Source organism: Rhinoraja longicauda, chromosome 4 (genome assembly GCF_053455715.1).
Source record: "Rhinoraja longicauda isolate Sanriku21f chromosome 4, sRhiLon1.1, whole genome shotgun sequence".
Lineage (NCBI taxonomy): Eukaryota > Metazoa > Chordata > Chondrichthyes > Rajiformes > Arhynchobatidae > Rhinoraja > Rhinoraja longicauda.
This window is the reverse complement of record NC_135956.1, coordinates 76,473,285-76,499,639: the sequence shown is the minus strand read 5'-3', so window position 1 is coordinate 76,499,639 and position 26,355 is coordinate 76,473,285. Positions and strand designations below refer to the sequence as shown.

Sequence of the window (26,355 nt, the reverse complement as noted above, 5' to 3'; positions counted from 1 at the left end):
ATTCAAAGAAATTGTTTAGTATTTGTTGTTCGTTGCAATCAAGCTTATTTCTTTATAAACATAAACAAACTTCATCTACAACCTACCATTTTCAACTATTTCATGAAAAGAAACTTAACTCAGTTTTTAAAGAAAGCTCATCAATGTTCTATACAAGTTAGTTTTGTATAGAAAAGAAAAATGGCATGAATCTAATTCCTGCAATGGATCTGTGTAACCAGTTTTCCATATACAGTTTACTTAATGTAGAACAAAACAGAGTTTTCCACTGATGCCGATGCCTCAAGGACTAAACATTTTTTTAACGTTATGTGTTCATCAGTATTAATTTAAGTATCACTGAATATTACAGAACAGAAACAAAATCTGGTGTAAGTAACCAGGATTAATGTCAATGCCTGGAGAAATATTTTCTCCATGTAGTTTGTCATCTTAGTTATGCTGTTCAGCAAGAATAATGCATTGGATTCTATTAGTACAGACCGAATTAATAAATATAACCTGGTAAAGAAAGACCCTCTATATATTGACACTATTCAATTGATCATCATGCACTCCTTCAATAATACACATTTATCAAATTAAATATTTCGGATAATGTATATAAAATTTTCTGTAACATATGTTTGTGCCTAAATAGTGCAAACATATATCATATCACAGGAAGCCTGTGAAGGATTATAATTAACATTTGCAATATGCACTATGCTGACGCAGACCATTTGGTCTGCTGATTTAGCTAGACTCATCCACACCTTCAAATATATTACTTTAGTCTTTGTTGTTATCAGCACAAATAATTTTAAACCAGAAAATCCATCAATGAATTAATGATTTAGTTATCAGCCAACAGAAGAATTGAAGGCAAAACAGTAAGAAACTCACTGAAATGAATTCAGCGAAAAATTCACTTCCCAGCATATAGCAAAATAAATCTCTCCTGATTGCACTATATGTGCTGATAAATGTTTTTCCACAGCAGTATCTCTATTTTTAAACATCTGAATGGAATTTTTCAAGACATCTGAATATTAAAAAGTGGTTAAATATTAAATTGGATTGGTTTTTCTGCCAAGCCAAAATAAAGACTGTGGAAATTGGATTTGACAAGACCCCAAAATGAGCATAGAGATCACTAATAACAGATTATTGCACTTAAGCCAGAACTTAGAGCTTTAAATTTATGCTGCCTGCTGACTTCCACCATTGCTGTATGCAGCCATCACTGTGCAGGTCAGTGGGTAATTTGCCAGTATCACAAATAGATAGTGCTCCTTAGTGGAAGCCTCGAATGCTTAAAGTAAAGATGGATTGTGGCTATGGAAGTGTTCTCAAGAAATAAGCATTATGAAGATTTTATCACCATGGTTCCATTCATGTATCCACAGAGGGAGAAAGCACAGGGATATTTTGAAGTAGTAGTGATGGTGTTCTACATCAGGTGAGTGGTTTAAAGAGCACCTATGTAATGTAGGAAGAAGCCTTACATAGAACATATCATATCATATCATATCATATATATACAGCCGGAAACAGGCCTTTTCGGCCCACCAAGTCCGTGCCACCCAGCGATCCTTGTACATTAACACTATCCTACACCCACTAGGGACAATTTTTTATTTTATTTTTTACATTTACCCAGCCAATTAACCTACATACCTGTACGTCTTTGGAGTGTGGGAGGAAACCGAAGATCTCAGAGAAAACCCACGCAGGTCACGGGGAGAACGTACAAACTCCTTACAGTGCAGCACCCGTAGTCAGGATCGAACCTGAGTCTCCGGCGCTGCATTCGCTGTAAAGCAGCAACTCTACCGCTGCGCTACCGTGCCGCCCAGTACAGCATAGGAACATGCCCTTTGGCCCACAATATCTGTGCCGAACATGATGCCGAAACCAACTCTTATCTTCCTGCACATCTATATATATATATATATATATGTATATATCTATCTATCTATCTATCTATCTATCTATCTATCTATCTATCTATCTATCTATCTATCTATCTATCTATCTATCTATCTATCTATCTATCTATCTATCTACTACTAAAATTCAGATCTTGTAGCGTTGTATATATATTCCACTGATGTCGGCTGAATACGGCAATTCCGGCAAAACGGTGAACCGTAGCGCCACGATTTTTGAACTGCCTTAATCAGCATGCGGTTCGCTGCTGGAAAATGATATTTTTATTTAATTCGGACGCATATTTTTTAAGTTACAGAGGTTTAAAAGTGCTGCCCCCCCTCATTTATCGAAGTTTTGACAGAAGGGGGGCGCTGCGGTCCGGCAGTGCTCAGTACGCATGCGCGGAATCTCCTCACTCTGTACTCAGCACGCATGCGCGGCATCTCCTCACTCGCACCAAAACAATGGACGCCGTTAGCGGCGCCAGCCCGCGATCACCGGCTCACATCTCCTCTCTCCCCTTGCTTCTCTCCTCTCTCCAAAAACCGGGAGAACATCTCCCCGCTATCCCCCCCCCCCCCCCCCCGGGCAACCTCCACCCTCACTCTCTCCCCCCTCCACAAATACCGACCCATCTCTCATCACCCTCCCCCCCTCCATCCTCAACACCTCCCTCCCTCCACCACTCCTCCCCCCCTCCATCCTCAACACCTCCCTCCCTCCACCACTCCCTGGGTGTGGGCACGGGCCCAACGGGCCCGCTTTGAACGGGCACACTTGTTCTAGTATAATACTAAAACTCAGATCTTGTGAATATATATATATATTTTTTTTGGGTTTGACCTGAATATATCGTATATTTATACGTAACAGCGATTGCAGCAAAACGGCGGACCGTAGATGTATGCGCGTAACAGCGGTTTCTCTGATTTCGTCAAAACGGTGAACCGTAGCGCCACGATTTTTGCACCACCTTAATCACCACGCGGTTATCTGCTGGAAAATTATTTTTTATTTAATTCGGTCACATGTTTTTTAAGTTACAGAGGTTTTAAAGCGCTCCCCCCCCCCCTAATTTATAGGGGGCACTGTGGTGCGGATTTATTGAAGGTCTTCAGCTTGTGATGTCACAATGCCCCTATGAGATGGGCGTCACAATGGACAAGCAGCTGCTATTGGGTGTCTACTCTTTACAAATTTACATTTTTTTATGAGAAGCACTTGGTCAAGTCAAGTCAATTATATTTGTATAGCACATTTAAAAACAACCCACGTTGACCAAAGTGCTGTACATCTGATTAGGTACTAAGGAAAAAAATGACACATACAGTGGCACGCAAACAGTTCACAGCACCTCCTCAATGAGCCTCAAACGCTAGGGAGTAGAAATAGGTTTTGAGCCTGGACTTAAAGGAGTGGATATAGGGGGCAGTTCTGATGGGGAGAGGGATGCTGTTCCACAGTCTAGGAGCTGCAACCGCAAAAGCTCGGTCACCGAAGGGGGACTGGGGAGGGGGACAACAGGGGTCGTTGCGGAGGGGGCTTGGTGGTGGGGGAAAGAGGGGTACTGGGAAAAGGGGAGGTCCCCCTTCCCCCCTCAACCGCTTCATCCCCCCTCCTTCCCACCTCCATCCCCACTCCCTCCCCCCCTCCCTCCCCAACTCCCTCCCCCCTCCCTCCCCACCTCCCTCACCCCTCCTCCCCTAACTCCCCCCCTCCCTCCTTCCCTCCACCCCTCCCTCCCCCAATCCCTCCCCCTCCCTCCACACTTCCATCCCTCTCCCCCTCCCCCCTCCTTCCACCCTCCCTCCCCCCTCCCGGTTACAATGGAAATCCTACGGGGACGGGCCCAACGGGGAAAGAGGGGTACTGGGAAAAGGGGAGGTCCCCCTCCCTCCCCCCTCCCTCCCCCTCCCTCCCCCTCCCCACCTACCCCCTCCCTCCCCTCTCCCTCCCCCCTTCCCCCCTCCACCCCCATCCCCTCCCTCCCCCTCCCCTCCTCCCTCCACACCTCCCTCCCTCCCTCCCCCTTCCCTCCCTCCCCTCCTCCCGGTTACAATGGAAACCCTACGAGGACGGGCCCAACGGGGAAAGAGGGGTACTGGGAAAAGGGGAGGTCCCCCTCCCTCCCCCCCTCCCCCTTCCCCCCTCCCCCCTTCCCCCCTCCCCTCCCCCCTCCCTCCCTCCTCCCTCCCCCCTACCCCCTCCCTCCCCTCTCCCTCCCCCCCTTCCCCCCCCCTCCCCTCCCCCCCTCCCTCCCCCTCCCCTCCTCACCTCCCTCCTCCCTCCCTCCCCCTTCCCTCCCTCCCCTCCTGGTTACAATGGAAACCCTACGGGGACGGGCCCAACGGGGAAAGAGGGGTACTGGGAAAAGGGGAGGTCCCCCTCCCTCCCCTTCCCCCTCCCTCCCTCCCCTTCCCCCTCCCTCCCCCCCCTTCCCCCTCCCTCTCCCCCCTCCCTCCACCTCCCCCCCTTCCCCCCTCCCCCCCTCCCCTCCCACCCCTTCCCCCCTCCCCTCCCCCCTCCATGCCCCTCCCCTCCTCCCTCCCTCCCCCCTCTCTCCCCGCCTCCCGGTTACAATGGAAACCCTACGAGGACGGGCCCAACGGGGAAAGAGGGGTACTGGGAAAAGGGGAGGTCCCCCTCCCTCCCCCCTACCACCCTCCCTCCCCTCACCCTCCCCCCCTTCCCCCTCCCCCCATTCCCCCTCCCCTCCCCCCCTCCCTCCCCCTCCCCTCCCCCCTCCACACCTCCCTCCTCCCTCACTCCCCCTTCCCTCACCCCCACTCCCCTCCCGGTTACAATGGAAACCCTAAGAGGACGGGCCCAACGGGGAAAGAGGGGTACAGGGAAAAGCGGAGGTCCCCCTCCCCCCTCCCTCCCCCTCCCCTCCCCCCTCCACACCTCCCTCCTCCCTCCCTCCCCCCACTCCCCTCCCGGTTACAATGGAAACCCTACGAGGACGGGCCCAACGGGGAAAGAGGGGTACTGGGAAAAGGGGAGGTCCCCCTCCCTCCCCCTTCTCCCTCCCCCTTCCCCCTCCCCCTCCCTCCCCTCCTCCCTCCACACCTCCCTCCTCCCTCCCTCCCCCTTCCCTCCCTCCCCTCCTCCCGGTTACAATGGAAACCCTACGAGGACGGGCCCAACGGGGAAAGAGGGGTACTGGGAAAAGGGGAGGTCCCTCTCCCTCCTTCCCCCTCCCCCCCTCCCTCCCCTCTCCCTCCCTCCCTCCCCTCTCCCTCCCCTTCCCCCTCCCCTCCCCCCTCCCCCTCCCCCCTGCCCCCTCCCTCCCCTCTCCCTCCCCCTCCTTCCCCCCTCCCTTCCCCCCTCCCCTCCCCCCCCTCCCTCCCCCCCCTCCCTCCCCCCCCTCCCTCCCCCTCCCCTCCCCCCTCCACACCTCCCTCCTCCCTCCCTCCCCCTTCCCTCCCCCCCACTCCCCTCCCGGTTACAATGGAAACCCTACGAGGACGGGCCCAACGGGCACACTTGTGCTAGTTATTACTAAAACTCTCATCTTGTATGTATATTTGTTTGAATGTTTGTTTGTTTGTATGTTTGTTTGTTTGTTCCCAAAATACAGCCAAAACGGTACACAATAGCGCAACAATTTTAGGCCCACCTTACTCACCATTGGCCTGCGTTGTGCTGGAGGAAGGTTCGTTCAAATTGTTGTTATATTTTAAAAGCTATTGACTTTTTAAACTTAAATTATTCGCTCCAACTTGCTGTTGCCGTTAGCCGCGCCTGCGCAGTAATACCTCCGTGTTCGACGTCACAATGGGAACCCAGCGCCTGCGCAGTTGGGGCCCGTTAATCTAATAATTGCGTGTTCACCTTGCATCACAATGGTAAGTAGGCCGCCGGTAAGTAGGTAACGGTAAGCAGGCCGCAGTTGGGGAGGGTTGCAATTTTGAGATCGCCATTTTGAGATCGCCATTTCATTGGCTCTACCACCTCCCCCCCACGTGGGGTCCGGCACGTCTTGATTGGCTCCTGCGGCTCTCCCCATGTGGGGTCGATTAATTGGCTCCGACCTCCCGCTCGACGCCCGATTGGTCACTGTTCCGGGTCCCAAGTGGGTAGAGCGCGCCACCGCTCTGATTGGTTGCCGGCTCTTCCTGCTCAATGTGCGCTAGTTGTCCGCCGGGGCTTCTTCCCGCTCAAAGCAACGGCTGTCGCCATCGAACTGCCGCTGCAGGAGAGGTTTGCACCCAACGGGTCCACAGGTCACTCTGGCTGCTGCGATGGCCACCCGGGGCAAGTGGATCCCTCTCCCCTTTCCTCTGCCCCCTCACCCGCACCCGGCCCCGGGGAAGACTCCGCGGCTAGCAAGGGGTCCACGGGTCGTCAGTTGGGGGAGGGTTGCCGGGCCCGCAGGAGAGGTTTGGATTAAATGGATTCAGTTGGGGGAGGGTTGCCGAGCCCGCAGGAGAGGTTTGGACCCACCGGGGGTTGCCGGGCCTGCAGGAGAGTGTTGGACCCAACACAAGATGGTCGTCTCATCTCCTTTAAAAATTGTCCCTCTCACCTTAAAGCTATGCCCTCTAGTATTTGATATTTCAATCCTTGAAAAAAGGTTCTGACTGCCTACCCTTTCTACATTTGGATAGCAGTAACAGGATCGTTCCGAGTCAGCAAGGATTTACGAAGGGGAAATCATGCTTGAATAATCTTCTGGAATTTTTTGAGGATGTAACTAGGAAAATGGACAAGAGAGAGCCAGTGGATGTAGTGTACCTGGACTTTCAGAAAGCCTTTGATAAACGTCCCACATAGGAGATTAGTGGGCAAGATTAGAGCACATGGTATTGGGGGTAGGGATAGAAAATTGGTTGACAGACAGGAAACAAAGAATAGGAATTAACGGGTCCGTTTCAGAATGGCAAGCAGTGACTAGTGGGGTACCGCAAGGCTCGGTGCTGGGACCGCAGCTATTAACAATAATGACTTAGATGAAGGGATTATAAGTAACATTAGCAAATTTGCAGATGACACAAAGCTGGATGGCAGTGTGAACTGTGAGGAGGATGCTATGAGGATGCTGGGTGACTTGGACAGGTTGTGTGAGTGGGCAGATGCATGGCAGATGCAGTTTAATGTGGATAACTGTGAGGTTATCCACTTTGGTGGTAAGAACAGGAAGGCAGATTATTGTCTGAATGGTGTCAAGTTAGGAAAAGGGGAAGTACACCGAAATCTGGGTGTCCAAGGGCTGGGAACTGAATATTCAGGGGTATACGACCTATCGAAAAGACAGACAGGTGGGCAGAGGGGGTAACATAGAAACATAGAAAATAGGTGCAGGAGTAGGCCATTCGGCCCTTCGAGCCTGCACCGCCATTCAATATGATCATGGCTGATCATCCAGCTCAGTAGCCTGTACCTGCCTTCTCTCCATACCCCCTGATCCCTTTAGCAAAAAGGGCCACATCTAACTCCCTCTTAAATATAGCCAATGAAGGGTCACTCTGTTGGTAAGGAATGATATTCACTTCCTTGCAAGGGGTGACATAGAATCAGGAGATGTAGAATCAGTATGGATTGAAATGGGGAATTGTAAGGGTAAAAAGACCCTAATGGGAGTTATCTACAGGCCTCCAAACAGTAGCCTCGACATAGGGTGCAAGTTGAATCAAGAGCTAAAATTGGCATGTCGTAAATTTAATGCTACGGTGGTTATGAGAGATTTCAACATGCAGGCAGACTGGGAAAATCAGATTGGTACTGGACCCCAGGAAAGGGAGTTTGTAGAGTGCCTCCGAGATGGATTTTTAGAACAGCTTGTACTGGAGCTTACGAGGGAGAAGACAATTCTGGATTTAGTGTTGTGTAATGAACCTGATTTGATAAGGGAACTCAAGGTAAAAGAGCCATTAGGAGGTAGTGATCATAATATGATAAGTTTTAATCTACAAATTGAGAGGGAGAAGGGAAAATCGGAAGTGTCAGTATTACAATATAGCAAAGGGGATTACAGAGGCATGAGGCAGGAGCTGGCCAGATTTGACTGGAAGGAGGCCCTAGCAGGGAAGACGATGGAACAGCAATGGCAGGTATTCCTGGGAATAATGCAGAAGTTGCAGGATCAATTCATCCCAAAGAGGAGGAAAGATTCTAAGGGGAGTAAGAGGCACCTGTGGCTGACAAGGGAAGTCAAGGACAGCATAAAAATAAAATAAAAGAGATAACATAGCAAAGAAGAGCGGGAAGCCAGAGGATTGGGAGGGGGGAAGGGGGAGAAGGGAGAGGGGAGGGGGGGGTTTGAGGAGACAGGGGAGAGGACAGGGTGCTGCACCAATGCAGGAGAGGTTTGGGCCCAACGGGTCCACTTGGTCTAGTAGTTTCTACATTTGTTAAGAACCGAATTTTGCTGCAATCATAGCATGGAATGTGACGCTGAATCTTTCATTCATATGCATGCAGAGTCTTTTGGCTTTCAGTAAAACATAAATCAGGTTTGCCGTGCACTAATCAATTATTTACTGCATATTGTGGCATCCTGGACAATTGCCAGACCCTTGATTCTTACATGGTTCCAAGTCATTAGCCAAGGTGCTTAATCTACATGGCACTTCAAAACAGAATTGATGGAAGGCTGCATTATTGGACATGTTGCTTTTCCAGGTTTGTTTTAGAAAGGGCATTCAAATCAGACTGATCTTTCTTTCTGTAATAGATATAAAAGGAGTAATAGCAGTTTACCCGATGTCCAATGCACAAGTTATCGTTCACCAACAAACTAAAAAAGTTATCTGCTCACTTACATTTTTGCTGTCCTTGCAATAAATTGCCAGCCATATTTGTGCAATTGATAAAACATTATCTTTGGGGTCCCTGCACACCACATTCCCAGGTATCAGTAATTGCAAAATATAAATCTCCAAATAATCCTTGTATTCACTGTCAGAAAAAAAATCATTAATTTAATTTTGATATTTTGATACATGCATTATTGCTATAGATCATGTTTATTTGTCACTATGCATGGAAAGGGGCTCATATTTTAAAGTTTGTTTTCTACTGGAGCTGCTATATATTGCATTTGAACAAAGCAGTAAGCAATTTATTATGGAGTATCAAATCTGCAATTGTACGGATGAAGTGTCCTGTGCAGCATATTCAATATCTTATCTAGTTTAATTAGATCAATATGCACACACACGTTCTTAGTGTTCTAAATTTTGAATTTAAATCTAAAATAATTCAAAAGATGAAGTGAATGAGAAAACAAAATTGGTGACATTCAGATTCCTCTTCTGTGTGCAAAAATATAGAGTTATGTGTTAATGATAAAATTCAGAAGATTGGATTTTTTTTTCCACAATGTACTTCAGAGACTAGTTCATGGATATATTTGAAGACCTAGTCGTAAATCACAATGTAATTGACAAAGGAGAGAAGGAAAAAGAACACAAAATCCTCAAACAATAAAAGAAACTGGAGAATGTGAAACACAATTAAAGTAATCCAAAACCATTTCTTGAATCGGCAGACTGCAGGCTGCAAACAATTCAGTTCCTCATGAATTTCTCACTCTCGCTCAGTCTACACCTGCCAGACAACAATCTGGATGGATTGACACATGGAGAGATGCTAGTGGGTTGATTCTCCAAGTCTTTTACCATGCTTTAAGATTGGTCACTGTGATACTGGTGATTATTTTATGTTTTGCACAGAAAAGCTTCAGAAATGCAAGTTGTTTTATATCTCTGAGAACACATCCTAACCTTAAAGATACAAAACTATATTTGAAAATTAGCTGAAAACCTAAAATCTTCTTTTCTGTATTTTATGTAAATATATTTTAAAAAACAATTACAGTAGCTATTCTAGATATTCATACGAGATTAGTGAAAGGAGTCTTAAAATATTAACAACATATGACTTTTCAACAATATTGTGTATTTGACAAAATAATACGAGAACTAAATTAACTGCTTCCTTTACAGGAATGGTGTACAGGGGGATCTTTGATTACAAGTCCAAAGAGGCCTGAAAGTAGCAAGACAAGTATGTAGAGTGGCATAGAAGATGTATGGTATGTTTTTCTTCATCGGTTGGGGTATTGAGTACAAGAGTCAGAAAGTCATGATGCAGCTGTATAAAACTTTAGTCAGGCCACATTTGGAGCACCGTGTGCAGTTCTAGTCACCCCAATACAACAAGAATGTGGAGGCTTTGGAGAGGGTTGAGAGGTAGCTCACCAGAATGCTGCCTAGATTACAGGTTTTAGCTATTAGGAGACATAGAAAATAGGTGCAGGAGGAGGCCATTTGGCTCTTCGAGCCAGCACTACCATTCATTGTGATCATGGCTGATCATCCACAATCAGTAACCCATGCCTGCCCTCTCTCCATATCCCTTGATTCTGCTAGGCCTTAGAGCTCTATTTAACTCTTAAATTCATCCAGTGAATTGACCTCCACTGCCTTCTGTGGCAGAGAATTTCACAAATTCACAACTCTCTGGGTGAAAAAGGTTTTTCTCACCTCAGTTTTAAATAGCCTCCCCTTTATTCTTACACTGTGGCCCCTGGTTCTGGACTCCCCCAACATTCCTGCATCTAGCTTCTCCAGTCCTTTTATAATTTTATACGTTTCTATAAGATCCCCTCTCATCCTTCTAAATTCCAATGAATTTGGAGACGTTGGAGAAACATGGATTGCTTCTTTCTGGAACATCAACGGTTGAGGGGAAACTTCATAGAAATATATAAAATTATGAGAGGAATCAATATGGTAGACAGTCAGAACCTTCATCCCAGGTTGGAATTTCACTCCTACTATTGGGAAGAAGGTATAGGAGTCTGAAAATCATGGCCACCTGGTTAAAGAATAGATTCTTCCCAACAACCTACTTGAACACAACGCGACACTAACCTCAACTATTTGTAATGGACTGTCTTTGATTGTAATAAGGACTTTGGATGATTTTTGCAATAGTGTTGGGGTTATTAATTTATTGAATTTTTATTCTATATTATCTATGTGTATTCTGTTTACAGGCCTATTATCCGACTGCAAGTAAGAATTTCATTTTTCCTTTGTCGATACATATGACAAACACTCTTGACTAGAGGGCATAGCTTTAAGGTCAGAGGGGGAAAGTTGAAAGGACATGTGCGGGACATAGACATTGTGGACAGAAGTGTCTTTTCCTGTGCTGTGCTGTTTTATATTCTATGCAAGGGGAAAGGGCCCAGCAGCAAAATCTGGCCATGGCAAAAATAATGATTTAAAAGAAATTCACTTCCATGACTCGACACAAGTCCTTGATCAGCAAAGTCAGAAAGAAAAAGGTTTTCCAAAAAATATTCTAACAATGAGCTGCAACTTGGATTGAAGTGCCTTTAATGGTTTCCACCATCGGTAGTCTTTTTACTTCTAGTTACAAGAAGTAAGGAAGTAAATTTTGTGCATTAATGCAAAAGGGCGGCATAGTTGTAAATTGTCCCTGGCGCCTGTAGGATTGTGTAAATGTGTGGGGATCACTGGTCGGTGCGGACTTCATAGGCCTAAGGTCCTGTATCTCTAAAGTAAATACTTAATTATCATAGAATCATTGAAAATGTATTCCACCTCCATACCTTTGCTACGTTATTCCTTGCTGCCAGGGTTGACTTAAATAATAATAATCAGAGACTATGAAATTTCCTCCCCTGCTTTTCTTAATGGCCTGGGATGTATTTCATCCAGGCTTGGTGATTAATTTATCCCCTTGTAAAGATGATAAATCCCTTAATATCTTTCTTCTATCATGCTTATCCCAATCAAAAATTCATGCACTTACTTTTTAAGCACAACAGCCACCATCCCCTAACCCTGCCCATTCCCCACCAACTCTAATGTTAGGAAAACAGAAAGAGAACAATTGAACTTAAGTGGTAGGTTAGAGAGCAAGAGCCACAAAATGATGCAAGTGGTTACACTGCCAGTTGAGAGAAATTTACAGTTTGATTATCACAATTGGTCTGTCTAGAGGAGGTGCAATAGAAGTTTAAGGTGAGGGGGGAAAGATTTAATAGGAACCCGAGTCATAGAGTGATACCGTGCGGAAACAGGCCCTTCGACCCAACTTGCCCACACCGGCCAATATGTCCCAGCTACACCAGTCCCACCTGCTCGCGTTTGGCCCATATCCCTCCAAACCTGACCAATCCATGTACCTATCTAAATGTTTCTTAAATGTTGGGATAGTCCGAGCCTCAACTACCTCCTCAAGCAGCTGTCCCATACACCCACCGCCCTTTGTGTGAAAAAGTTACCCCACAGAATCCTAATAAATGTTTTCCCCTTCACCTTAAATCTATGTCCTGATCCTCAATTCACCTACTCTGGGCAAGAGACTCCATGCATCTATCCAATCATGATTTTATACACCTCTATAAGATCACCCTCATCCTCCTGCATTCCAAAGAATAGAGTCCCAACCTTCTCAAGCTCTCCCTATATCTCAGACCCTCTAGTCCTGGCAACATACTCGTTAACCTCTGTACCCTTTCCATTTTGACATCATTCCTAAAACATGGTGCCCAGAACTGAACACAATACACTAAATGCATTAAATGCAGTATAATACACCAATGTATTATACAACTCCAACATGACCTCCCAACGTCTATACTATACTGAGGGGCAATTTTTTAACACAAATGGTGGTAGGTATATGGAACATGCTGCCAGAAAAGGTCGTTGTTGCTGGTACTATCACAATGTTTAAAACACATTTGGACAGATACAAAGGATAGGTTTAGAGGCATATGGGCCAAACGCAGACACGTGGAACTAGTATAAATGGGGTATAGTGGTCGACATGGTCTGAAGGGCCTGTTTCCACATTGGATGACTGTGATTCTAAGGAGGTGACTGGACACAGAAGAGAGAGAAAATAGAAAATTTGCTGAGTACAGCGAGATACAAAACACTGGTGGAGATCGAAAACACCAGAATTTTGGAAATGCTAAGCAGGTCAGGTAGCATTTCTGGAAAGAAAAAAAAGACTTACAAGTTAGTCACCTATTTACAGAAAATGGCGCTCTGGTATAAACTGGAAAAAGCAGTTATCTGAAGTGATTGAATATAATGTCTAATTCTGAAGCAGTTACATGTTAAACTGGAAAACGCAATATTCTTTCTCAGGCTTACATTGACTGGGCTTTAAGAGGCCAAAAACATAGAGATCAGAGTGGGATTGGAATGAAGAATCAGTGTGGCAGGCAAATGGAAGCACAGGGTCTGGGTGAAAATTTTCTTAATGGAATGATGCAACTCAATCTATCTCTGCATGAAAAAAAGAAAAATCCACAGTGTAGAACTATTACTTTCAAGACACGTTCTCAGATATCTTCCAGTGCTTGGATGCAAATGACCAAGATCCAGGAATAAGGCACCTGAATAACTAGTGTCAAAAAAAGGAAAATATAGCAAAAATATCCATGTAAAAACAAAAAAACCATAAGGACACTGATTTGCTATATCTTTTTATTTTCTTAATAATTCCCTAGGATCGAGGGTGGCATCCTTCCGATCTGTTTATGAGAATATATTTTGATATGAGGTGGTCATTGTAGAACAGCTTCCACACAGTCATGATCGGACAAGGTCTTGGTGACCCAAGATGATTAAAGACCCAGTCTCTACTGCATAGACTTAACACACACACACACGTATCGGAACAAATGCACACACCCACACACAATCTTAATCGCACTCTCTAAGCTTCCCTTCCTCTCATATGCTCCTATCCTCTTCTTCATGCACTCACACCCTCTTTATTAGGTTGTTCCCTCCTCACTGTCACTTGTCCTGTCCAATGTCTTGCTCCTCCTACTGTCGTGAACCATAGTTTCCCAGTTGCTGACCATTTACCAGGGGGAGTCTGCCACCAACCACCTTCTCCAAGGACCAGAGGTCTCTGAAGGCTGATTGCCCTCCCCCAACTGCTGTTTCCAGCAATTCATAATTAATTCAGCGGTTTATCCAAATAGTTTTCAGTTAATTACCCTGAAAATTAATTGAAGGAAAGGATTGCTTCCGAAAACCATTAATTAATCAAAATGGTTTGCAAGGTAAAATAACAATCCTACTTTCAGTCATTAATTATGCCAAGATAGGGATGAACTTTTCCACCTGATCTCTGTCATTCTCCATCAGTCATGAAGACCATATAATGATGTGAAATGTGTCATTCAAAATAAAAATAGCTTTTCAGTTTAGCAGCTTTTACTGTTGGAATATAAATTTAAAATAATTTTACTTTCTATAAAAAAAGGTAAGTTAACAGTAAAGATAGCAATTTTAAAACAAGATTTCTTCCATTTGTATTCGCATTATAACCATATAACCATATAACAACTACAGCACGGAAACAGGCCCGTTCGGCCCTACCAGTCCACGCCGACCACTCTCTCTGACCTAGTCTCATCTACCTGCTCTCAGACCATAACCCTCCAATCCCCTCTCATCCATATACCTATCCAATTTACTCTTAAATAATAAAATCGAGCCTGGCTCCACCACTTCCACCGGAAGCCCATTCCATACAGCCACCACCCTCTGAGTAAAGAAATTACCCCTCATGTTACCCCTAAACTCAGCAGGTTTAATTCAAATATAGTTACTTTGTATTTTACTTTCTTGAGCTTTTTTAATAGGGGTAGACCTTTCTCTCAATAAAATGATGTGAATGCATACGTGTAGGAATGAAAGCTGGGAATAAAATACAAGTTGAAATAATTTATTGATTATCACTAAACTTGACCCCAAAATGACATTTAATGAAAAGATAACTTCACTCATCTTTTGGAAGTTATGAAAGAACATGAATTTCAAAATTATAATTCCAATTATTGATAAATTATAACCATTATTTTAATATTTTTTGTATTGCTAAGATCCATCAGTTCATTAAGTAATTTGATGCTGTAACTTTATGAATAAATATACTTTTTAATACATTAAAAATATTTTTTTTATTGAGCATTCGTAAGATAATATTAATTCCTTCTGATCAGCAGAATGGATGTGCAAATAGAGAGGCATGGTTTGCCACACCATTTCAAACCTGCAAAGTGAAACTGCTGTTCCTACATCTGTTAGCAAGTGGGAGTCTCATTAATGTTGTGCCCAGAACTGCATTTCTGTGAGCTATAGGTGTCTGGGTCAGTGAAATCTGTGAGGGATGAAGCAGAGCTAAAAGAACTGACTCTTCAATTTCTATCTATACAAACCGACATTCTTGCTTCCTAAGTCCTAAGAGAGTGCTAAGCATCCCTCTCTTGATACGCATCAGGCCAATAGCCTGATCCGAGTACAAGATCCAACAGTCAAAGGAGGTGAAACAAAATATTCTGCAGGAATGTAAAATAGTGCATGATAATCTTTTCATTTCATGTATGGGTTGCCAATCAGTTCCCATCCAATAGTGCACTTTGGGCAAACATATTCCGCAGGGAGCCTCCTGTCAACTTGTCACTGGAGAAATAATATTCCCTCTCAGCAGGCTGGTTCAGCAAGCTGCTGAAAAACCAAAAGCGTTGTGTGAAATTCCTTAAAAAAATATATCCCCATTAGTAGTATTTGCCTTGATACACAGAACCGCTATTTAAAACATGAAACAATGATGGAGCCTTGCTGATGTCACCATATCTCATCTAGTTAATAGTTTTAACATGCAAAACTTAAAGAAACAAGAAATAAGAACAGTTTTTACCCCAGGGCCATACGAGAACTGAACACTACCTTTGCACTAGGCAACACCGTTAAAAAATCTTGTACTTAATATAATTGTATTTAATTGTATTTATGTATTTATTTGTTTTTGCATTTATTGCATATATGTTTGTACGCACCGTCAGGATTGGCTATTTTTTAATTTCGTTGTACTCGTTGCAATGACAATAAATGAATATTATTATTATTATTATTATGTTTGCATTCCTGTCATTTTCTAAGCATTCGGATACATTTGCTCAGCAATCTCTTGTCGAGCTAACATGCTTTCCAGTCATGACAGTTTGTTGAACATTCGCCAGAATTCAGCTCTGTTGCGTTCATTGGAGGTTAAGCAACAGGGACTCTGGAAATTGGCAGGCAGTTGTCAAAGAGGCTTTGTGATTAATAGTTTTGCAGTCCAATGGCAGGGTGGTTGGCAGATTAGTACTGCGGGGGTGGGCTACAAAGGTAATTGGGGAGGTGTCAGGCTGGTGGAGTGCACTTTAAGGGGACAGGTGAGATTTGCAGAACATAGAATAGTATAGCACAGAATGAGATCCTTCAGCCCACAATGTCTATGATGAGTACAAAGCCAAGTTAAACTAATCTCCATGGCCTGCATGTGATGCTTATCCCTCCATTGCCTGCATATACAAGTGCCTATCAAAAACCCTCTCAAATGCCACCATCGTATCAGTCTCCACCACCACCCGCTGCAGCATGTGTCAGCACCAACCACTCACTCTCTGTGTAACAAACTTGCCCTGCACATCTCCTTTCAACATTGCTCCTCTCACCTTAAAGCCAAGCCCCCCAATCTTTGACTTTTCCACCCTGGGAAAAAGGTTCTGAATTTCTACCCATCTCCTCTCGCTCCAATGTATCAGAGAAAACGATCCAAGTTTGTCCAACCTCTCCTTAAAGCTAATAGCCTCTAATCTGGATAGTAGACTGGTAAACCACTTCGGCACCCTCTCCAAAGCCTGCATATCCTTCCTGTAATGAGGCAACCAGAACTGCATACTCTACTTGAAATGCGATCTAACGCAAGTCCTATAAAGCTGCAGCATAACTTCCTCTCTTATACTCAACACACTTATCAATGAAGACAAGCATACCATACGCCTTCTTTACCATACTATGTGCTAGTGTTGCCACTCTCTCAGAGTTATGGACTTGGACTACAAGATCCCTTTGCACATCAATGCTGTTCAAGGTCTTTGCCATAAATTATATACGGCCCCTTACATTCAACCTCCCAAAGTGCAACATCTCGCACGTGCTCAGATTAAACTCCACCTCCCACTCCTCTGTCCATTTCTGTAACTCATTTGTATCCCATTGTATAGTTTGACAATCCTGTTCACTGTCCCCAACTCTACCAATTTTGATGTTGTCTGCAAAGTTACTAACAAAACCATCTACATTCATGTTTGTGATATTTTATATATACTACAAAGAAAACAGTTGATTCTATTTCTATTCTTATAACCAAGCATACAGTCTGAAGAAGGGTCTCGACCCGAAACGTCAAGGGCCTGTCCCACTTAGGCGATTATTTTGGCGACTGTCAAAGTCGTAGCAGATCGCCAAAATTTTCTTTTACCCGACGACAATGACCACGACAATGCCGAGTCAGGTCGAGATTACAGCGTCTTCAGAAACATCGTGAAATCCCCACGCTGTCAATGCTTCTCCGGCGCCCTAATTTTCACTGAAATCACTAACAAGTCAGTAAGTACTTGAGAGTTTTGAACTATAACATCTTGTATGGGTTACTTAAAAACCAAGCTTCACTCTAACAAGGCATAAACTGGATTTAGTTCAGTTTACTAACAGCTGTATTAAAAAAATTAATTTAAAAAGTGGTTAAGTGAATTTTTGTGAAAAGTGTGTGGGCATTCTTTGAAAATGTACAGGAGATGCATATTTGGTTTCTGGGTTGCATATCTGGGTTGGGAGCCCACTTTAAATGTAATGGCTGATGGCCATAAACATCGCGAAAATTCCCACACTTACCTGACCGTCAAACTGTCACCTCCAATCTACCTGTCAAATGTCCTGATGGTAAATAAATTGGTTAAACACAAGCATTTTATGGTATCTTGAAATGACTTTACTTATTTTAATATTATGTGCTTCTAAATGCATCTAAGAGAACCTATCAAACCTGGGGACAGCAGGCGACAGCGCCCGCAATAAGCAACGATACCTGGCGACAAGCCAGCTGTCGCCGAGAAATTTCACTCCAGATGATTTCTCAGCGACGCGCTGAGATCCACTAAGATTTTTGGAAGACTCCTCATTGAAGGTAGACACAAAATGCAGGAGCAATTCAGCGGGTCAGGCAGCATCTCAGGAGAGAAGGAATGGTTGAAGGGCCTGTCCCACTTAGGCGATTTTAAGGCAACAGCCTAGTCGCCGGCAGTCGCCTTAAAATCGCCTAAGTGGGACAGGCTCTTTACCCATTCCTTCTCTCCTGAGATGCTGCCTGACCCGCTGAATTGTTCCAGCATTTTGTGTCTACCCTCAATTTAAACCAGCATCTGCAGTTATTTTCCTACATAGAGACTGTTCCAATCATTCTTGTACTAAATTAAAGAATAATGTATGTCAAGGCTACACTCTTCCACTGAGGCACCAAGAGACTTGTCACCTGCAGCCATCCTCAAGGCAAGCATGCAAATTACTTGCTGAGAGAAAGGTCAATGTGCTTTTGGCCTCTTGCTCTTTCCAGGTTGTCAAATAAATATATTTGATCAGTTCAACTGCAGTCTCTGTAACTCTCATGACAGAGAGTTTTGGAAATTACAGAAAGTATAGGATTCTCCAAAATACAGCTGGCCATCATTGTTTTTACATGTTGGAGTGTTGCTCTGAGTCACTCCTCATAATACTGCAATCTTCACAAATCACAAAGAATTTGTGGCAGTTCCGACAAAGGGGCTTGGACTTGAACTGTTAGTGTATCTCTTTCCATTGATGCTGCCTGACCTGCTGAACATCTCCAGTATTTTGGTATTGGTATTGGTGTATTACTATCTTATGTACCAAGATATAGTAAAAATATTTGTGTGCTGTCCAATCATATTAGCGTATACATGAGTACAATCAAGGCATACACAAGTACAACAGGGAATGTGAAGAGAAAAATACCGATATGCAGAATAATATGTTATATAATATTATAGCAATACCTTTACAGAGAACGAGCATTAAAATGTGCAAGGTTTGCAATAAGGAAGCTTGGGAGATAGAGACTATACCTCAGCTGATGGGAGGATCATTGAGTAGTCCAAAACAATGGGGAAGAAACTGTTCCTGAATGTGGTAGTAAGCTGTTGCATTTTCCGCCCAGATTTTATGTAAAGACCAGCATTAGGCTGAATGTGATCTGATTTGCAATCTTTGCAATCTTTGCAAAATTGTGTGGGTTACTGACCACTTGCACAGCGATGCTACGATGGTTTTATCTTACAACAGCCATAAAGATTTCCATTGTTTGGTCCTGCTTGAAAAGAACATGACCAAAGGGATCAGTCTTACAGCGCAAATGTAGATAGTGAAGATGGTTGTCAAAATTGCAGCAGGATCTTGATCGGTGGGCTGAAGAATGGTCGATGGAATTTAATACAGAGAAATGCGAGGTGTTGCATTTTGGGAGGACTAACGTGGGCAGGACCTACACAGTGAATGGTAGGGTTCTGGGGAGTGTTTTAGAGCAGATGGATCTGGGAGCACAGGTACATGGTTCCTTGAAAGTGGCATCACAGGTAGATAGTGTGGTCAAGAAGGCTTTCGGCACATTTGCTTTCATCAGTCAAAGTATTGAATATAGGCGTTGGGAGGTCATGTTACAATTATATAAGACATCGGTGAGGCCACATTTAGAGTATTCTATTCAGTTTTGGTCACCATGTTATAGGAAAGATGTTGTCAAGCTAGAAAAGGTGCAGAGAAGATTTACAAGGATATTGCCAGGACTGGAGAGCTGAACTATAGGGATTGGTTCAACCAGATAGGACTCTATTCCTTAGAACGCTGGAAGATGAGGTATACAAAATCATGAGAGAAAATCATTAGATTGTGTAAGCGCACAGTCTTTTGCCCAGAGTAGGGGAATTGAGAACCAAAGGGCGTTGGTTTAAGGTGAGCGGAGAAAAAATTAATAGGACCCTGAGGGGTAACTTTTTTTACACAGAGGGTGGTGGGTGTATAAAATGAGCTGCCGGAGGAGTAGTTGAGGCAGGTACAATTGCAACGTTTAAGGAACATTTGGACAGGTAGGATAGGTTTAGAGGGATGTGGACCAAATGCAGGGAGGTGGGACTAGTGTAAATGGTCAGTGTGGGCAAGTTTGGCTGAAGGGCCTGTTTCCACACTGTAGTACAGTATGAAATTCTAGAATATATAACACACTTTGACTGAACACACTTAACCAGACATGTCATTCATACGCTCTAAGTAAGCAGAGTTCTAAAAGTGCACATTGAATTCAAAATTGGTATTTCATATACCCCTACCCAACCTTTCTCTTTAGGTCCTATAATAATAACATCTATTGTGCCTGGTGATGCTGAACTGTCTATCCAAGACAGCTCACTAACCATTAGGACAGTTCAAAAATTCAACTGCAGTAATCTAATCCCATCAATCTCTTGCTGAATTTCTATGTATCTGATGATGAAAATTGATCTCCTATGGTCCAATCTTCTACCATTTATTGTGCAAAGATCAGTCCTTTTATTCCCGGTATTCAATCTGACAGATAGCTTTTATGACATGACCCCATTAGCAATTTGATAAAGAAACTCTATGAAATTGCAGCAAATGATAGTCACAAGATTTCTCCAACATTGTTCAAAGGAACTGAAAATATTATTAACTTTTTAAAATATTTTTTTTAAACTTGAAATACAGCTAATTAGTCATAAATGAACAAAAGATTATTTGTATGCCAGATCAAGCAGGGGATGCCAAATGCTCGATTGTTCAGTGCTTGAATTTTTTTAATTCCTTGGGTCATTTGAGGTGATTATTCTCATTTGCTTATTGAATTCAACGTATTGCTTTGGATTCATTTATACAATGCAATTCAGAATAATTAGGTTATTAGAAAATACAGCAACTGCTCAGTAGATCTACATGTTCATATCTCTTTATAAACTGGGAACAGCAAAGTTTTTCTTACAGCTGAACTTGGCATTCTCCCAAACAACTTTTCCAAAAAGTAATCAACAAACCATCCATCTATTGTGTTGCACTCTAAATGACACATTTGTGACTCAAGCCTCACATGTAATTTCTTAAGTTACTTAGCAAGAGCTCCTCACAAACTATACCCTTGGAACACGTTCTTGGTGCTGACGGCATAACTAACAATAAAGAGCTTTTGCAATTCTGGGATTGATATAGTGCTGCTTAAATGGAAGCCTTAGTGACGGCACTGCTAGCAATTCATCAATAGCAACAATGCTAGTTGAGACATAGCAGGGTCTGCAGATTGCGCTAGATGCGTGGGTTTGCATTTCTGCCTGGGACTAATTGAAGGAGCAATCTGGATCGCTGTTTCTGGGGCTCATGTGAGCGTACAGCTTGGCAAACTATGGAGGGGGGATGATATCAGTCGTCTGAATCTACATACCAGGGTTGACAATGGCCCAAATATCCGCTGACAACATTGTGTCAAATTCCACACGTGTTGTTGTTGCCCTTTTAAAAAAAATTAAATAGTTATTAATTTTACTTTGAAAAGAGCTACCCGAGAGGTTTACCAAATGGCAGCTACATTTAATTGAAATGTTGAGAAATTTTATGTACATGTGCTGGTGATAGAGAACCCCAATAACCAAATGTTGTGTTTGGAAAGTTTATCCTAATGCACTTGCATCAATGCAATTGCTAAGTAATTAGTCTTCTGTACAAAAGGCCAGGAAAGCAACTAGCATCCCTGTCAGTTTGTGCCATGCCAAGTCTGAGCCCGATTCGAGCTGGGCATCAATTCAAACCCTATCACCACTAAATTATGTCGTTTGCCGCAGGAGGAAGCTGGGATGTTGGTTTAAGCAGTTGGCAACTCACATCATTTTAAATATTTTTTGTTGTACACCCAGTACAAGTTCTACTGCTTCATGGAACTATTCATTTGTCCTCTCAGCACATTGAAAATTAGGTTGAGCAGGTGCAACATCTGCATTGATCCCTGAAAGGCTAACACATCTACATAGACCAAACAAGACCCAATTGCACATGACATTCCCAGTTTGAGTTATTTAACCAGCATAAAAATCGAATTTGCATATTCAGAAAGTGTTGCACCAGTTTCAAATGAATAATCTACTTCCACGTTTGCGGAGTCTTCTGAATATTGTGTACAAATGAATTCTTGGAATTCATTGAAGTGGAAGATTATTGTCTATGCCTCTACTTCCTCAGAAGATCGAGGAGATTTTGCATGTTGCAAAATACTCTCTTGACTCTCTACTGGTGTACAAATTATAGAGCAAATTGACTGGATGCATCATGGTCTGGTTCAGCAAGTTGAATCCCCAGGAACGAAGAAGACGACAAAAAGTGGTGAACACTGCCCAGTCCATCACGGGTGCAGACCCCCCCCCCCCCCCCCCCCCCCCAGATCGATGGGATCTGCAAGAGTCGCTGTCTCAAAAAGGCAGCTAGCTTCATCAGTGACCCACACCACCCTGGCCGCAATCCCATTTGACTCCTGCCATCAGGAAGAAGGTATAGGTATCGTGAGGGGCTGTGAATGCATCTTTGCGGGGCACCTGTGTTGAGGATTAATGCTGAAATAATTTTTGCTCTTTCCTGAGTCCATTTTATAATTGACTCTATCCAATATTCTTACCAAATGTAACATCAATTCTTTGCTTTCCACTTCTGGCTCAGTGTTTTCGTGCAATTTTATGGGTTTGAAATATGAAGCGAGTTTGAACTCTGATTTTTTTTTTTTGCTTCACTAATCTATTTTTAATTATTTTTTAAAGTGTATGTGCTTTCCTTATTCCATCAACCAAGGTACATCATTTCATACCAATCTACTTTAACGTTCATTTACTTTTTACAGAACAATTCGGCAAATCTATTATTGCTTTTTAAAATTGTGTCCGTTTTCTTAAGATCCGTCTGGAACCATCCCTCGCCACATGATTTAAAGGCAGCAACTTCTAGTTCATAAGTTTAGAGCTGAAAAAAAAAATCATATAGTCACTTTTCTCTTGGTTGGGAAAAGAAACTGCATTTTATTTACACTGCAGTCATTTATTCCACTTGTCTTCACCAACATTAACAACACACTTGTGGTTTTCTTTTTTCCACTTAATCATCTTTTAAATTTCTGCACAGCAAGGGAAAGATTTCTGTGATGTTTATATGTAATAAAAACAAGTAAAATAATCCCTTGAGGTCGCACAAATTGAACCAATTTAGCCGTACATATACCTCTACCTGGTGAGATGTTCTAATTTGGGCCACCAGCTTATCAAAATAATATTGCCTGGTAATGCTGAGCCAGTGAAAATCAGCAAGTACTTCTCTGTTGGCCGTCTGCTTTGAAATTGAAAACATGTCAGCAGTTCGAAAAGATGCTTATTCTTCAAAACAGCTTTTTAGACATTTTTATCTGTCAATTTCCTATAATAGAACAGTACATGGTCTATATCTCTCCATCCCATACCTGGTCATGTATCTGTTGAAATGCCTCATGTTCTATGTCTGACCTAATTCCCTCAAAAGAACAGAGGTAATTTTTGAAGGATTAACCCACTCTCCTCGTTAAGACTGTTCCACCATCAGTTAATCCACAACACCCATAATATTCCCACCCGATTGGTTTTTATTTCCTTTGGTTGCCAGATTATCCATCTTGAATATATTTGTGATTGCGTATTATCGCCTCTCTAGGTGAGAGAATCCCAAACGTTTCCAACCATCTGAATGGTTCCAGTTATCCTTGTGTGCTAAATGGCTCTCTCCTGATCCTGACTAAAGCATGGGAATTAACCCCTTGGCATCCAGCCTGTCAAGACCACAGATTTTTCCACTTCAATGAATTCCAATATCATTCTTCTAAACTCCCCTTTATAATCCAACCTAGTGAGAGGGTAGACTTGCCAACCCAGGAATCAACCTACTGCACTCTCATTACACCCCTCCCCAGGACAATATCATAGAAAAGATTGCCAAGGTGGCTAGCCAATTGTTGCAGCGGGGAAATGCTATAGCAAGCTATAATAAAGTTGCCTGTGCAGACAATTATATCTGGCCTCTGGACCCTGGAAAGTTGAAACATACTGGAGGCCATGAACAACATACTGAGAGCATTAGCTCATTATACATCTATATATATGTGTGTGTGTGTGTGTGTGTGTGTGTGTGTGTGTGTGTGTGTGTGTGTGTGTGTGTGTGTGTGTGTGTGTGTAATGAGCCAATGCACCCAGTGTGTTGTTCATGGCCTCCAGTGTGTTTCATCTTTCCAGGGTCCAGAAGTCAAATATAGTGTGCATGTGTTTATTATTATTGATCTATTTATTTATGTACTTACTTACTTATTAAGTGCTGCTGTTATCACACAACTCTAATTACCTAAAAATCTTCTTGAAAAACAGTGTGGGATTTAACTGATCTTGTACTGAATGAAGTTTGGTCCAGTCCAGATGCTCCTCTGGAGAAGGAATATATTGGAGTAGACCACCTTCCCCTGGGCTGTGCCCTTTCTTCTTGACTGGCACAGTCAAAGTTGTGTAACTGGGAACGTATTGATGTGACAGAATGCAGCAACTTGTGTGTCTCAGTGCATACATCTAACTGCTTTCACAGGATAGTGTTGACATATGGTGAGACCATGTTCCCTGACTCATCACCTTCTTTATACTTACTTGTCCATGGCATGTGCTCACAGCCTCCTATGCTGGTGGTGTCACTTGAATTGAAGAGACAATTCAGAGTCAACTACATTGGTGCTTCTGGAGTCGCATTTTGGCCAGACAGGATAAAATGTCCATCCCTCAAGGATACTGGTGTACTATGTAGTTTTTATCATTGTTACAGTCTAATTTTTCATTGTTACAAGCCTAACTTACATTCAGGATAAATGTAATTATTTGAACAAATTTCAAAGCTACAATGGCAGGATTCCAATATGTACCTCTGAATCAATGATCCAGAACTCTGTCTGCTGAGTCAGTAATATAAACAAAAAGCTAAACCCTGCACCTGCAGAACATTTGAAATAGAGGGAACTAGAAAAGAAGATATTTGGTAGATTGGCCAGCACCCATGGAGTGAGATCCACAGTTAACGTTTCAAGTCAATGGCCTTTCATCAGAAAGGTAACCTCCTGAGTTATTAACACTGTTTCTCTCTCGACAGATGCTGCTTGCCCCACTGAGTTGGTCCAGCATTAGAATCAGAGATGAAAGTGTTGTATAGCATGGAAACATGGCCCTGCGGACCAACTCATCCTTGCCGACAAGTTGCCTAACCGAGCTAGTCCCACTTGCCTGTGCCTGGCCCATATCCCTCCAAACCTTCATATCCATGTACCTGTCAACAACTACAACAATGCATTTAAAATCTCGTAATTATACACATCTCTCCCACTTCTTCTGGCAGCTCATTCAATGTACCCACCCTCTTCTGTGTGAAAACGTTGCCTCTCGGGTCCATTTTAAATCTTTCCCCTCTGACCGTAATCCGATGCCTTCTAGTTTTAGATTCTCCTATGCTCAGGAAAAGACTGTGACTACACACCTTATCTATGCCCCTCATGACTTCATAATCCTCTGTAAGCCTTCCTATGCTCCAGGACAAAAAGACCCAGCCTATCCAGCCACTCCATATAACCTTAATCCTTCAGACCTGGTAACATCTGTGTCAATTTTTTTTTGCCCCCGTTCCAGTTTAATGATATCCTTCCAATAGCAATATGAGCAGAATTGTACATAATACTCCAAATGTGGCCAAATCAACATCTTGTACAGCTGAAGGTAGACACAAAATGCTGGAGTAACTCAGTGGGTCAGACAGCCTCTCAGGAGAGAAGGAATGTGTGACGTTTCAGATCAAGACCCTTCTTCAGACTGATGTCACGGGAGGGGGCGGGATAAAGATAGGATGTAGACGGAGACAGGAAGACAAGTAGGAGAACTGGGAAGTTGGAGGGGATAGAGAGGTGAAGCAGGGACTACCTGAAGTGGGAGATATCCCAACTCCTATAGTTAATACAGAGACCGATGAAGACAAACGTGTCCAACACCTTTTTTACTATCCTGTCTACCTATGCCACCACTTTCATGGAACTATGTACCTGCACTCATAGGTCTCTCTGTTCTATAAAATTTGCCATGGTCCCACCATTTACTCTGTCAGCCCTGCCCTGGTTTGTCTTACCAAAATGTAGCACCTCGCATTTATATTCCAGTACCTAAATACAATACTGCCATAACCCACTGTCATGTTGTCAATGATTATATGCCTCAGATTCATAAACATATAAAAACACAAATTTGGTAGAAATGAGAGAAATATTAATTGTTTTCCATTAAAAGATCTAAAAACTGTATATACTTTGTGATGACCGAAAAGGTTAAGCTAACTTGATCAAAAAAGACCTTCACTTGCTATCTTCCAAGCAGCTGATTTCTACCATCTATTCAAACACGGCAGGTTCAACCGACTGCAGGCGCAGTGGGATGATTTCCAAGCCTGAGAC

At 43.2% G+C, this 26,355-nt stretch overlaps 1 protein-coding gene across 7 annotated transcripts in view; it reads right to left on the bottom strand.

The window, feature by feature from the left end:
• The window catches only part of c4h8orf34 (chromosome 4 C8orf34 homolog), a 218,012-nt gene that overhangs the window by 171,634 nt on the left and 20,023 nt on the right, over nt 1-26,355 (bottom strand). The window contains exon 1 of one of the 7 annotated variants that reach the window (XM_078398122.1): nt 21,271-21,334. The exons of the other annotated variants lie outside the window; for them this stretch is intronic. The gene's annotated coding sequence lies outside the window, so the exon portion shown is untranslated. Of the gene's footprint in view, nt 1-21,270; nt 21,335-26,355 lie in introns of those variants that run through there. 7 annotated transcript variants of the gene reach the window in all.